At 60.7% G+C, this 12721-nt stretch overlaps 1 protein-coding gene across 6 annotated transcripts in view; it reads left to right on the top strand.

The window, feature by feature from the left end:
* Positions 1 to 206: 206 nt before the first annotated feature.
* DLGAP4 (DLG associated protein 4) overlaps positions 207 to 12721 on the top strand; it is a 178535-nt gene continuing 166020 nt past the window's right edge. For 4 of the 6 annotated variants that reach the window (XM_054845802.1, XM_054845803.1, XM_054845800.1 and 1 more), the window contains exon 1: positions 208 to 588. The gene's annotated coding sequence lies outside the window, so the exon portion shown is untranslated. Of the gene's footprint in view, positions 589 to 12721 lie in introns of all 6 variants that reach the window. The other 2 variants (XM_054845794.1, XM_054845795.1) reach the window with 1 other exon arrangement.

Raw genomic sequence — 12721 nt, 5'->3', positions numbered from 1 at the left:
CGCACCCCCCCGGCTTTTGCTTGCCCTCGCCGCCCTCGCAGCATCCCCGGGTGCCCTGCTGGGTGCTGTGCCGGGCTGGATGGAGGGTGCCGTGCCGGCCCCGCTCCGCTCCCTGCCCTGATTTACTTGTGGCAATCCCAGAGTCTTCTCCAGATCCAGCTCTGGTTTTGGGGGCAGCCATCTCCCTCTCCCTCTCTCTCTCTTTCCTCTTCCCTCCTTCTGCTCTCCTTCCTCCTCCTCTCCCTCCCTCCTCTCCGCACTGTACTCTCCGGGGGCTCTGGGTACCGCTGCAGCATCACTAGCCACCTCCATCCAGGAGGCTGGGAGCGCGGGGCGGAAGGGGAGGGCTGCGGGGGACAAGCTGAATGAATGGGCATCGCCTCGGTGCTGCTGGAGCCTCCGCATAGGGGCGAGGCGGCCGGACCGCGCCGCGGGCAGGGGGGCAGCGGCGGCCGGCCAGCGGCGGGGGCCGAGGCCGGGGCTGGGCCGGGCCGGGGCGAGCCGAGCCGGGCCCCCCGCCGAGCCCGCCGCCGCCGGGGCGCTGCGAGGAGCGGGCGCTGCCCCGCCGCGGGACCGCCGCGGATCGAGGTGAGCGGGCGGGCCGGGGGGGGCGCGGGGGGGCTGCGGCGGGGCCGGCCCGACGGGGCGGGCTGCGGGGCTGCGGGGCTGGGGAGGGGGGGACGCCGCGGCGGCCGGGCCGACGCAGAGGGGAGAAACGGGAGCGGGGCGGGGGGCGCAGCCCCGGGGGGCGAAGGGGGGGGAGCGGTGTGGAGCCGGGCCGGGCCGGACGGTGCGGGGCTGGGCTGGACAGTGCGGGGGAACGGCTCCGTGGTGTTGGGGCCGGGCTCGGGGACGCTGGGGCCGGGCTGGACGGCGCGGAGCTGGGCTGGATGGTGCGGGGCTGGGCTGGATGGTGCTAGGGCCGGGCACCGAGGAGTTAAGTGGCTGCGGAGCAATCTCGTGTGTTGTGTGTGTGTGTGTGTGATCAGCACCCACGGGGGGGCGTGGCCCGTCACACCCCACGGGTGTTTGTGCGCAGGGCGAGCACAGGGCCGTGGGAGGCCGAGGTGTGCAGGTGCTGGGTGCAGCGTGCCGAGGCTCCATGGCTGCGCAGGCTGGGTGCGAGAGCCACAGCACAGCCCGTCCCCACCGCTGTCTCTCTGGGAGCCCACTGCGCTGATGTGCGTGTGCAAGAACCCTGGGCTCAGTGTTTGTGCGTGTGTGTGTGGGATCCTCTGCGGAGCCGGTGTGTGCGTTGCTGCCTGGGTGTGAGATCCACAACACGCCTGTCCGTGTTAGGGATGCGGAGCTGAGCGTGTCCCCGTTTCCGTGTGCGTGCCAACCGCATTGAGCCTGTGTGTGGGAGCAACCCCAGCCTGAGCGTGCATGTGTGTGCATCCTGCTGCATGCGTGTGCGCTGCTCCGGGTGTGCGTGGCGCGTGCACGCGTGTGTATCGGCAGGTGATGTGTGCCTACGTGTGTGCCATCTGCGGGGGGGGTGTTTGTGTGTGTGTGTTGGGGGCTGTGGGTGTGTGCCAGGGAACACACAAGTGTGATGGAGGGAGCAGGCACGTGTGGGGGAAGTGGGGAGGTGCATGGCGACTGTAAGCACCCGCGTGCCAGGGCAGGGGGATGGTGTCCCATGGGAGCACCTGGCCCCAGCCTGGCTCCTGGCACCTCTGAGGGCGAGGGGCTGCCGGCTGCCCCGGCCCGCTGCCGAGCGTCACCCCCGGTCTCAGCAGGCAGCCCCGGCCGTGTGCGTCCCGTGGAGGGGGAAGGCAGAGCTCAGCCCTCCCTTCCCTTGGGCCCTGACTGTCCCCCTCTCCTTTCCCGGGGACATGTGCAGTGCCATGCCGTGCCCGCTGGCAGAGCTGGCAGCCTGAACCTCACCCCCTGCTGCCCACTGGGTTTTGGCGGTGTAAAGGTGCTCCTGCTTTGCACCGGCTCACACAAAGCCAGAGGGCAATGGAGCCGCCTGGCAGCGTGCGGCAGCGCCTGGCTGCGCCCTCCGTTCCCATCGATGCGGCTGGTGGGCAGGGGCAGTGTGTCCCTCCAGCTGTAGCAATGGCGTGGATCAGCCCCGAGGCGGTGGTTGGGTCATTACGCTCATCTTAGACTTTTGGAGGGGCCGACAAGTGTCCCCCACATGCTAGTCCGCCCCCAGAAGAGAGATGCCATAGAACAAACTCTCCTACAGGCCTTTGCCGTGACGCAGTTAGGAAGCCCCGGTCCAGGATGAGGCCCAGGCAGGAGCAGGATTTAGAGCCTCCTCACCATCATTTCGATCGGAGTGTGGCATCAACGTGCCTTTGAGGATCCGAGCATTGGTGACCTTCTTGACACTGTGCCACCACCCTGGTGTAGGGCTGGCACCTGCTGCAGCGTGAGCAGAGGTGTCCGTGCAGATGCGCGGGGGCTGGCAGCCCACAGGACCTGGGCATCTTGGAGCGCTTCCTGCAAAATGGACTCTCGGAGCCTCGCGAATCCGCCTCCAACTGCTTCTCCTCTGAGGAAGCACAAAGCAGAGCCAGCCCAGAGGCCTCCTGCAGGAAGCTAACGCCTGGTCGGAGCTGCCACTCCTGCTCCTGAGACATGGGGCTGCTTCTCACACCAGTGGGAAAATGGGGCTTTTCCAAATCTGGGCTCGGCAGCTGGTGTGTGCAAGGCCAGTTCTGATCTCCGCAGCAGCTCAGCTGCCTCGCTCCTCTCGGTGTACATGACGTACCGGTACAGTTTGAAGCACGGCTGCAAGTGGTGAAGGAATAGAGCAGCTCGAGGGAAATGTGCCACTCCGCAGCAGGAGACTTTTGCACCTTCTTACACCCTCACGCCAGTCCAATGGTGCCGGGCTGAATTTTACCCTGGGAACATAAATATCTGGCAAGCCAGAAAAAAATGTAAATCAAATAAACATCAGTAGTAATTGGAGACCCGTTTTGAAATTGGTTTGATACCTGCATGCCTCCCAGGCAAGCTTTTCTCATGTTAACCATTGTGCATCTTTGCATAAAAAATGAGGCTTTATTTTCAGTCTGGGTAATAGCAGCGCAGCATGGAGAGAGATGAACACGCTGCGTCCCCTCTATAATCTGTCCACAATCAGGCTTCTCCCAAGCACTGAGCCGCTGCTGCCGTCGTCAGAGATGAATAGTCCTGGATCCAGATGGCAGCCTGCTTTCCTCGGTGCCCACATCATCCCTTCGCCATCCGCAGAGGAGGGGAGCGACCCGCCAAAAAGTGTCCCTGGGAGGACACCCGTGTCACAGCAGCCACTTGCGTCCCCGGTTTTGCTTCCCGTGGCTCGGGCCGAAGTCGTCAGCTTGTGCTTAGCGGCGTCAGCCACAGGCGAGGCAGCACCTGGTTGCCAGAAGCTGCGCTGACTTCCGATTTGCTTTTGGACAGGGTTCAAGGTGCTGATTTTGAGCTCGGAGCTCAGCATGCTTTTTCTTCTCACCGTCTTCCAGCCTGGATCCGTGGCAGCTGGCCGAGCGCTCTGGCCAGCCGTGCCTGGGGCTGGAGGCAACGGGCAGCCCCTTGCTGCAGCTCTGCAGCCCTGGGCAGCTTCTTTGTCCTCCTGGACCGTGGTGAGGTGTGCTGAGTCACCCTGGGTCGGGCTGAGACACCACCCACCCTCCGCACGAGCAGGCTGTGGTTGAGGAGAGGACTCTGGTCCTGCTTACAGAAAGCAACAGGGCTGCAGGCAGATCAAAGGCTGTAGCTGGGATGACCAGAGGGGGTTGTCTTGAGCAAGGAGTCTGCTTGATTATTCTTCATTTGGGGGGTGTTTTTAGGTGTATGCAGAATAAATGGAAGCGAAGATTCAGCTCCTCTGCTAGGGGATGTGCAGGAAGCCCTTGGCACCAGCCGTTGTTTGAGGTGCCGTGTCTTGCCGACAGCTGGCTACGTGATGGCAAAGCTTTGTTGAAATGACACTGCTGGAGATTTGCACCAACCTCTCGCAGCTTGGACTCGGTGTGTCCTGCTGTCTATGGCATAAAAATGGTGGAGCTTTGCACAAGATATCTGTATTTCACACTTCGTATCTGCTTGCACGTCTTGTTTGGGAGCCTAGCTCGGTTCCTCTGTGGGTAGTGTCTTTGGCTACAAGAACCATGCAGCTATTAGCAGAGTTTCCAGTGGGCTCCTTGTGTGACCTCGTATTACTGTTTTGTGTGTGCAAGAGAAAGGGAGTCCTGAGCCCCTTCTTGCTTGCAGAGACATTGCAGAGGGAAAGTTCCCCTGAGGCTGCACCCCAACATGCCAGCTCTGGTTCTGCTCAGGCAGGCTCTCACGGATGTCAGCCTTTCCCAGTTGGCTGGTGGGTTTGGACCATGGGCTGTCAGGAAAACTACCTTTCCTGAGAGCTTTCCCTGAACGAGGCCTGGCTCGCTGCAGCTCTTTGCAAAGCTTTCCAGCTGCCTGAAGGAAGTGCTGTACAACTTCTAGGAGCTTTTACAGCCATCTTGGTGGTTTTATGCCCCCTGGGGATGGGCAGCAGGGTTGTGACAAGCAGCCACAAACCTACGCTCTGCTGGCTGCAGGATGGTTTAGATGTCCCCTGGGGCTCCTGCATTCTCCGGGGAGCGTGGGACCCTTCTGCACATCCCTTGGGTGACTCTCACACTGAGGGACCCTGTTCCCTCAGGCCTCCAGCAGCTGCCTTTGGGTTTGGTGTCCCCATCTATCTCCTGTGCTGCCCATAGACCTGTTGGGGAGGATTTGGAGGAGCTCTCTCTGCAGGAGGGACCCAGGAGCTTTGAAGAACAGTGTTGACACTTGTAGGTGGGCAGAGGTCCGGCCCGCGAGCAGGGAAGGTGGGTGTCAGCTCGGTGCGTGCATAGAATATGTACAAGGCAGGAGCATTAAAACTACTCAGCACTGGCTTAACTCTGTGCTCAGGAGGAGCCGTATGAGACCCATGACAAGTGTCATGAAAGTCCCCTTACATCAAGTATTTAATATCCAAATCCCTCAGCCATTTGTCTCAATGTATCTTCGCAGGACAGGGGCCACCCACACAATTTCCCTTGCAAGATGACAAATGCGTGACAGCACTGCGGCTCCAGCCATTCCCCTCGCTGCGTAGTGCTGCAATGGTGGCTGGCCGGTGCGACTGCGGGGCTGGAACCCTCTCCCCACCTCTTCGCCTCCATTTGCTGTCCCTCTCAGATGTGGCAGAGTATTTTCTTCATCCGCATTATCTCAGGGCCTTGGTAGAGGAGCGTGCACTGGAGGTGGGTCATTGATTTCTCACGTTTGGTGCCCAGGATGGCCCAGCTGATGGCCAGGGCTTCGCAGGGAGCAGCTTCCCTCTGTGCCATGTGGGCTGGGAAGAACGTGCGGTGAATGTCCCCGGGATGTTTCAGGGCATTGGCTTGTGCCCTGAGGAGCCTCAGTTGCTACCTCCTCTCGTGTGAGACCCCCCTCTGCTCCATGAGGACAGAGACGGGCTGATTGTGCGTCAGGCTGGTTTGAGTCCAAAGTCCTCGGCTGCAGCCACAGGGAGACTCACAGTTTGCTTTGGAAACGTCCTCGGGGTGCTAACGCTTTCCACCATCCTCTTACGTCTGTCCTCCCCCTGGCCCAGCTCTGTCCCCTCTGGTGTCTCCAGGGCTCACACAGCTCTTGCCCCATTCCCATTGACCATTATTGTCTCCCAGCCCCCAGCTCTCCTCTGGGGCTGCCCTGGGACAGCCCTGCCCTAACGTGTCCGTACGTCCTTCACCTCAGGGCAGGGCCTGGCAGGTGTCCGTACGTCCTTCACCCCAGGGCAGGGCCTGGCAGGTGTCCGTACGTCCTTCACCTCAGGGCAGGGCCCGGCAGGTGTCTGTACGTCCTTCACCCCAGGGCAGGGCCAGGCAGGTGTCTGTACGTCCTTCACCCCAGGGCAGGGCCTGGCAGGTGTCCCTACGTCCTTCACCCCAGGGCAGGGCCCGGCAGCTGCCGGCTCCAGTGATGGTGATGGCAGTACCTTCCCCAGGAGGCTGCCAGGGCCAGCACCAGCGTGGGCACGGGCCACGTCCTACTGCTCCATCAGCAGAGCAGCACCCCATGAGGTATTTATAGGCTCCGTAATGCAATTCCCCTGCCAAACTATTACTGAAATAGGCTCAGTGTGTGTCATAGGAGAGAGGATTTTAATGGCACAGTTTCTTCGCTGCGGGAATGAAGTTGACACTCCCTCACCGGTTCCCTTGTCCGATTAATCCTTCCCATGGTGGAGAGGCAGGAGAAGATGGCTGCTCTGGCAGCTCGGCTGGGGGTTCATGGACTTGGACAAGTCCTTGAGATGGGCACCTCAGCCAGGCATTCATGGCCCGTGCCCGCTGGGACCTGCCACCTTGCACCCGTGCTCAGCTGGACCTAACCTGCAGGGTTAGGCTCCTGACGAGACCCCGGGCAGCACCGAGCCTGGCGGGAGCAGCGGGGACCCCAAGGACCCTCCTCTTGGGGCAGACCTGTGGAGGCACCCAGGACTAGGGGCTGGCATTGGGACCAAGCAGACACAGTTTAAGGGACAAGGTCCCTTTTCCAGCAATTTTCGTGCTCTGAATAGTAAGGTAATTTTCCAAATGATCAGAAAGGGTCAGTTTGGCATTTTCTAAATAACCCACCCTCCTTTTGTCTCAGCTGGACACTGCTGCTGGTTTGGGAAGAGGTTGAAGTCCAGTGAATCCTCTTAGCAATGTCTCGGGGAGGCGTTTCAGCTGACTGAAAGGAAAGGGTCTCTCAGCCTGTCAGTTCATGAACACTGGTGTCACTCCCTGTCTGGCCCCTGCTTGCTGGGGGTGAAAGTCTCTGGGGTGGGAAAACCATTTCCATGCCAGGCGTAGGTTTGGGTTGTGCTTTCCAGGCAGCATGCTGGGTGTCCTGGAGGTGCACGGATGGACAGACCCACCACAGCCTGATGGCTGGTGTCCTCTCCTCCAGCTCAGCATGAGAGGGTGGTGCTCGGTGAAGGTGTGTGTGCCCTCCACGATGGGATGTGGGGCAGCAGGGCTGGGCAGGAATTTGGACACCGAAGTTCCTGATGAGCTCCTAGTCATTTCCTGGGTGTGGGAGTCCTGGCCCCAGCAGGTCGGATGGGTCTGCCTGTGGGATTTGAGGCCTGAAGGACATAAGCAGAGGAGAGCAGCCCTCCCGCTGCCCTGCACAAGAGCAGTGGAGGCCAAGGTCATGGGCTCTGAGCCACAGGGAGCCGTCTCCTATGTGACATGGGGATGGGAGGCTGCTGCAGACCAGGGCTCCCTAGGTTTGGAAACAGTTGCTGCTGGGGACCCCAGGAATGATGTGAGGCTTCGGAGCCGGAGGAGCAGCTGTCATGGAGCTGCTGAGTGTGCAGCCCCTGCCCCTGCCACCCTGATGTCGCCACTCCTCGGCTTGGAGCTGCGAGCTGGGGAGGGAAGCCTTCCCCCTGCCATTGCTCCCTGGCAGCCTCCGGCGCTCCCCACATCCGAAGCAGACAGACCCGCTCCTGGGGCCTCCATGTCCTCTGCCCCAGGGTGAGCCGGCCAGGGGCTGGTGGCCAGGGGCCAGTGGCCAGGAGGAGCCCAGCGCCTGCTCCCCCCAGTTTCCCTGCAGTGCTCCCCACAAGTGCAGCAGCCAGGCCCTTCCAGAGACAGCTTGGAAACTGGGAACCAACGTGCTAAAGAAAAATATCCTTCCCACACAGTCCAGCCTGTCCTCCTCCCTCCGCCAGTGCTGCTGCTGCTGGTGAGCTGCAGGCTTACTGCCGCACCAGGGCACTGGGAGCCGGCAAAATGGTGGTACCTCACAGGATGGAGAGACCTGAGGTCCAGGGCAGGGAGTGCAGATGGAGCAGACAGCCTTGGGAAGGCTTCTCCTGTCATGCCATGGGTATCTCTCAGCACCCAGCCGTCCTGCCCATGGCTCTGCAGGCCTCCCTTTGCCTCCTGCCAGCTCAGCGCTCCCTTTTGGTGGAGGTCGCTGTGGATGGGGTGCTGGTGGTGTCTGTGTGGCTCTGGAGGCAGCATCCCTGCCCTGTTCTCCTCCTGCCCACACCTCTTTGTCTTCCATCGTTGCTGGCAGCCCCCTCGGGCAGGCTGCCCAGCCAGCTGGACCCCTTGTCCTTTCCAGCCCCAGTTATTTTCCGGACAGTCGTTCGTGTCCCTCTGGTAGCTGCGTATCCCGAGATCAATGCTGAGTGCTCTCCTCCTCCTCCTTGCTGTACTGTCCCTTAGGACAGACCATTCAGCTTGCTCCTCCTCCTCCTTTTCCACTTCATTAATGAGTCTCTTTGCACTAAGAAGTCGTGATAGCTGCCGGGGGACCTGGGAGGACTGTGCAGAGCAGTGGGGAGGCCACTAGCCCAGCTCCTGGGGTTTGGGATGCTGGGCGCTGGGTTTGGGATGCTGCTGTGGTTGTCTCGGTGCCGGCTGAGCCCTGGCATGGGGTGTGTGGGGCGGGAGGGACGTGACAGGCAGTGGGTGTTTTGCACTTGCTCCCCTGCAGTGGCAGGAGGTGGAGAAGTCAGTTTTGGGCACTTCCCAGCTTTGTCCCCTTTCTGCCACGCGTGGTGCTCCTTACCCTGCTGCAGAGCTTCTCCTTCCGAGCAGTCGTGGGCAGAGGGTGGGCAGCCCCCGGGGTGGCCTCCCAGCTCCATCCCCACAGCAAAGCTCCATGTGGCCACTGAAGCTCCCACAAAGGCCTGCGCATCTCACAGATTTCCACTGGCACTGGTGGGCTTCAGATCCGGTGGGCTGTGTGTGGGAGGGGATGCGGGTCCCGGGCAGCCTCCAGCCCCTCGCCCAGCAGCTGGCCCCCCCCGGCTCAGCGCGTGCCGGTTGGCAGCAGAGGCGTCTGTCCGGCAGCTACGTGTGGTTCAGAGCCTTACTAATGAAAACTGGACTTTCTGAACACATTTTGTGGGCAGTGCTTTAATCTCCCAGTGTCTCAACACTCTCCAAAACCTGAGAAACTGAGATGGTTTCTTCTCGGCGGGGAGGGAAGCTCCTGTTGCCGCTCTCTCACATATGCATGTATGCACACACATACAGAGGCTCTTCTTTCTCTCCCTTCCCACTTTCCTTCTCCAAAAGACTTCAAACGCTTTATGAAAATGTTATTTTCTCCCAAACTGTTGCCTTTCTGCCTTGCTCTCCCTAAGCAGCCTGCTAGCTTTCCCTGGGCTCTGCTCCTGAAGCGCGTGGTCGCAGCCGCTCTGCGTGTGCAACGTTAGCGACATCCCTGTGGCGGGTGCAGCCGAGCCTGCGGAAGGGGGAAGGTGCTTGGGTGGCTGCGCTGAGGGTGCTGGGCTGTCCTGGGGGGACAAACTTCCCTTTGCTTTTCATGGGGCTCATCTGGTCCCTCAAAGTTGTTCTAGATGCAGTAAAGCAAAACCCTCCAGCGAGGTGGTGCAGTGAGGACACAGCTGCCCAGCTGTACTTTCCAGGATGCCACGGAGGTCCTGTTCCCCAGAAACACGGTGGAAGATGCCCACACCCCTGTGGCACCTGCCTCTGGCAGCTGCCCTGCCCCGGGGTGCTGGGCTGTGGTGCCGGGCAGGATCCCCGCTCCCCCTGTGCAGCGGCAGGCTCTGCTGTCTGAGTGTCCTCCAGGCATGGACGGACCCGGGGACAGGTTGGAGGTGGGCTGGAGTTGAAAAACCCTTTGTTGTCTTGTACGAAGGGGACTGACTCACTGCTCTCCCGTGCTGTCATAAGCAGATGGATGATTTAATCACCTAGCAACCAAAATAACGTCAGGTGAGGAGCGCTTCCCGAGCTGCTCTCGGCCCACAGCCCCTCCAACAGTCTGGTGGCAGGGGCCAGGCAACCCCCAGCCATTCCCCAGCCCTTGGGCTGAGCCCTCTCCTGCCAGCCCCACCAGAGCGGGGTGCAGGGCTGTGCTGTCCATCACGCCTGCCACCAGCAGCCCAACAGAAGGGCTCCCAGAGCCATGGCTGAGGTGAAGCGCACAGGAGTGAGGGGTTCCCCCGAGGCCAGGGAAAGTCAAAGGGGCATCTCCAAACATGCACAGAGGGGCTGAGTCCCTAGCACCACTTGGGCAGGTTGCTGGCTAGCTGGAGCGTCCAGAGGTCACACAGGAGGAGAGGGAGGCTGTGCCCAGGACCTCCAGAGCACAGTGAAGTTTCTGGGAGGTGAACCCAGAGGACTTTGCATGGGATCCACCAACCCCTTGGCACCCCCTCCCCGTATGCACTGCTACGGCACCAGCTCTGAGTGCCCTTGGCTCCTGCCCAGTCCCCTTGCCTGGCACCCTCACAGCGGGACAATAACCACGGCACTGGTGTGTTGGTTCCAGTTCTCCCATCATGGGCAGGGAAGGTGTTTGCCTGCCCTGCCCGTGCTCATAGCGTAGCCCTGATGCTTTCAATCCTGTGTTGCCTGAGATGGCAATTCCTCCCAATGGCTCCAGCCACCCCAAAGGCTCTCGGCACGGGGCTACTACAGCCCTGCAGGATGGGTTCACTACAACCCACCCCACAGGTGATGAGACCTCCTGGAGTAGGGTCTGAGCTGAGAAGGAAAGCGAGTGCTGGCCAGGGAGAGGGCTGCCCCGGGCTGGCCGGAAGGACATGGAGGTGTGAGGATGCTGTCAGTCTTGGGGTGTCCATGCCAGCCATTCGGTGCTAGCTGGAGTCCCTTTGCTGCAGACCCCTTCATGACTGCTGGCATGGGGATGTGTGCGAGGTGGTGTGGTGAGGACAGATCTTCCCAGGCCAGAAGCTCCAGCACCCTTGTGGGACTGCACTGCTGGGCTGCCCAGGGCAGGCTTCTTCCCCAGGAGTGCCTGATCTGATGCTCAGCCCTCAGGGCAGCCCAGTATTCACCAGTCCAGGGGCTGGAGGGTGGGATGGACAGAGGCCACTGGTCCATCAGACACTGACCCAGACCCATGCAACCATCTTTTTCCTCCCGAGAAGCAAACATCCAGCCAGGCAGCAGTTGCACCCAGCAAGCCTCGCCAGGTGTGGAGGTGCAGGCAGTGGGGAGCTGGTGCTCTCCTCCTCCAGCTGATTAGGCTGAAGGACACGGGGCCATCGCAGCACCCAGGCAAGGAGCATGCTGGCACCAGTGCTGTGGCTGCGGGGACCAGAGGAGGGCGTGTAAATAGGGCACCCCATCTCCCAGCTCCGCTTTGTGGGACAGAGCTGATATAATTAGACGATACGCCCTGTTCTGTGCAGCGCGCCAGGGAAGTCTCTGTGCTGCCATGGCCCCAGGGAGCCCGGCAGCCCTACTTTGGTGTCACCGCTCGTCCCAGTGAAGGTGAGCCACTTGCAGGCCATGAGCCCTGACTGGTTTTCTCCCTCCTTCCATTTGCTACTCCAAAAAGCACTGCCAGATCTCCTTGCTAGATGACCATGTCTCCTCTCCTCTGCTGTGGGGTTTGGTAGCTTTGGTGGACCCTGCTGACCTATAAGAGAGGGGTCAGTGAGGAGATGCTGGCAGGAGCTGAGCACAGACTCTGCACACCTGTGGGACAAAGTGACGAAATTCACTGCGTGGCACAGTAGGACAAGCTGCAGGACACGAGGCTGGCCTCTGTGAGCCAAAGCCCCACGGGCAAACTGGGGGTGGAGAGGTCCCTCCAAGTCAGGCTGGCAACAGGGTGACCAGAGCCGGGGTGGGAGCAGGGCTGGATGCTGCTGGTGGCTCCCATGGTAGATGGCATCTCCTGCCCTTGGCAATGCTGCTGGAGGATAGGTTGGGCTGGAGGGAAAGGCATTTTTAGTTGGAAAGCCAAAATGGTGGGAGACCAAGCCATTGCTGTAGCTGGCGAGGACTCGCCTCTGCTCTGAACCCAGCCCGGGCGCCCCTTAAAGGGGGTCCCCCTGCTCCACAGCACAGGCTGTTGCTGTGTGAAGGCCAGCCAGGGAGACCCCCAGGTCCACCCCTCCCCTACCTCTCCCCAATGCTCAGAGCAGCTGCTGGCCCAGCACAAAAGCCCTCCGAGACCCAGCCTGCCTCGCCCCGGGGGGGAAAGACTGTCACTTTCCTTGACACGTTTTAATTTCCAGTGCTGTTCCTGCTCTTTCCTCTCTCTGCAGATGTGACAGGATGTCTTTCTGGTCAGCTTGACGTTTTTGTGCAGGGTGGCTCTGTTTGTCCTTTCCTCCAGGCAAGGAGGACCAGCCTGTGCAAGGCACTGCTCCCCTGGGAGCCCCTGTGTCCTCTGGCACCTGGACCTCAGCTCGTGTTGCTCAGAAAGGGGAATTTCACAGGATTCACAAGGAGGAGGGAGGAGAAAGCCCAAACCTGTGGATTTGAGGAGGTCATCCCAGGTCTGAAGCAGGCTCTGACTCTCCTGCTTTCCCCAGCCATGGGAAAGGCCAAGCCTGGGAAGAAGCCAGTGAATCAAACCCAGGCCACCCACACCCTGCTCCACAAGTAACTGGAGGCATCAGGAAAATGAACCTCTGCTGGGCAAAGCAGGCAAGGGTCTGCTGGAGGCTGGGGACGGGCTCCAGCGTGGCTCCTTCTGCAAGAGCCTGGCCAGCAGGCTGGCCTTTCCACTCAAGATGGGAACAGGGGGAGGACAGGGAGACCCCGGCAGCCCTGGGTGCTCTAATGCTTGTCATCATGTCCATGAGCTCTTTGTTCTGCATGCACCATCTTCTCCCCAGTGGAGAAAAGATAATGCATATTTTTCCATTGAAATTCACAGTTTTTTCTAACTTTTATCACAATGAGAGCATGAAATCTTGCCTCCCCTAGAAGTTCATGCAACTCGAGCA

Source organism: Grus americana, chromosome 17 (assembly GCF_028858705.1).
Source record: "Grus americana isolate bGruAme1 chromosome 17, bGruAme1.mat, whole genome shotgun sequence".
NCBI classification, from domain to species: Eukaryota; Metazoa; Chordata; class Aves; order Gruiformes; family Gruidae; genus Grus; species Grus americana.
This window is presented reverse-complemented; position numbering and strand designations above follow the sequence as displayed.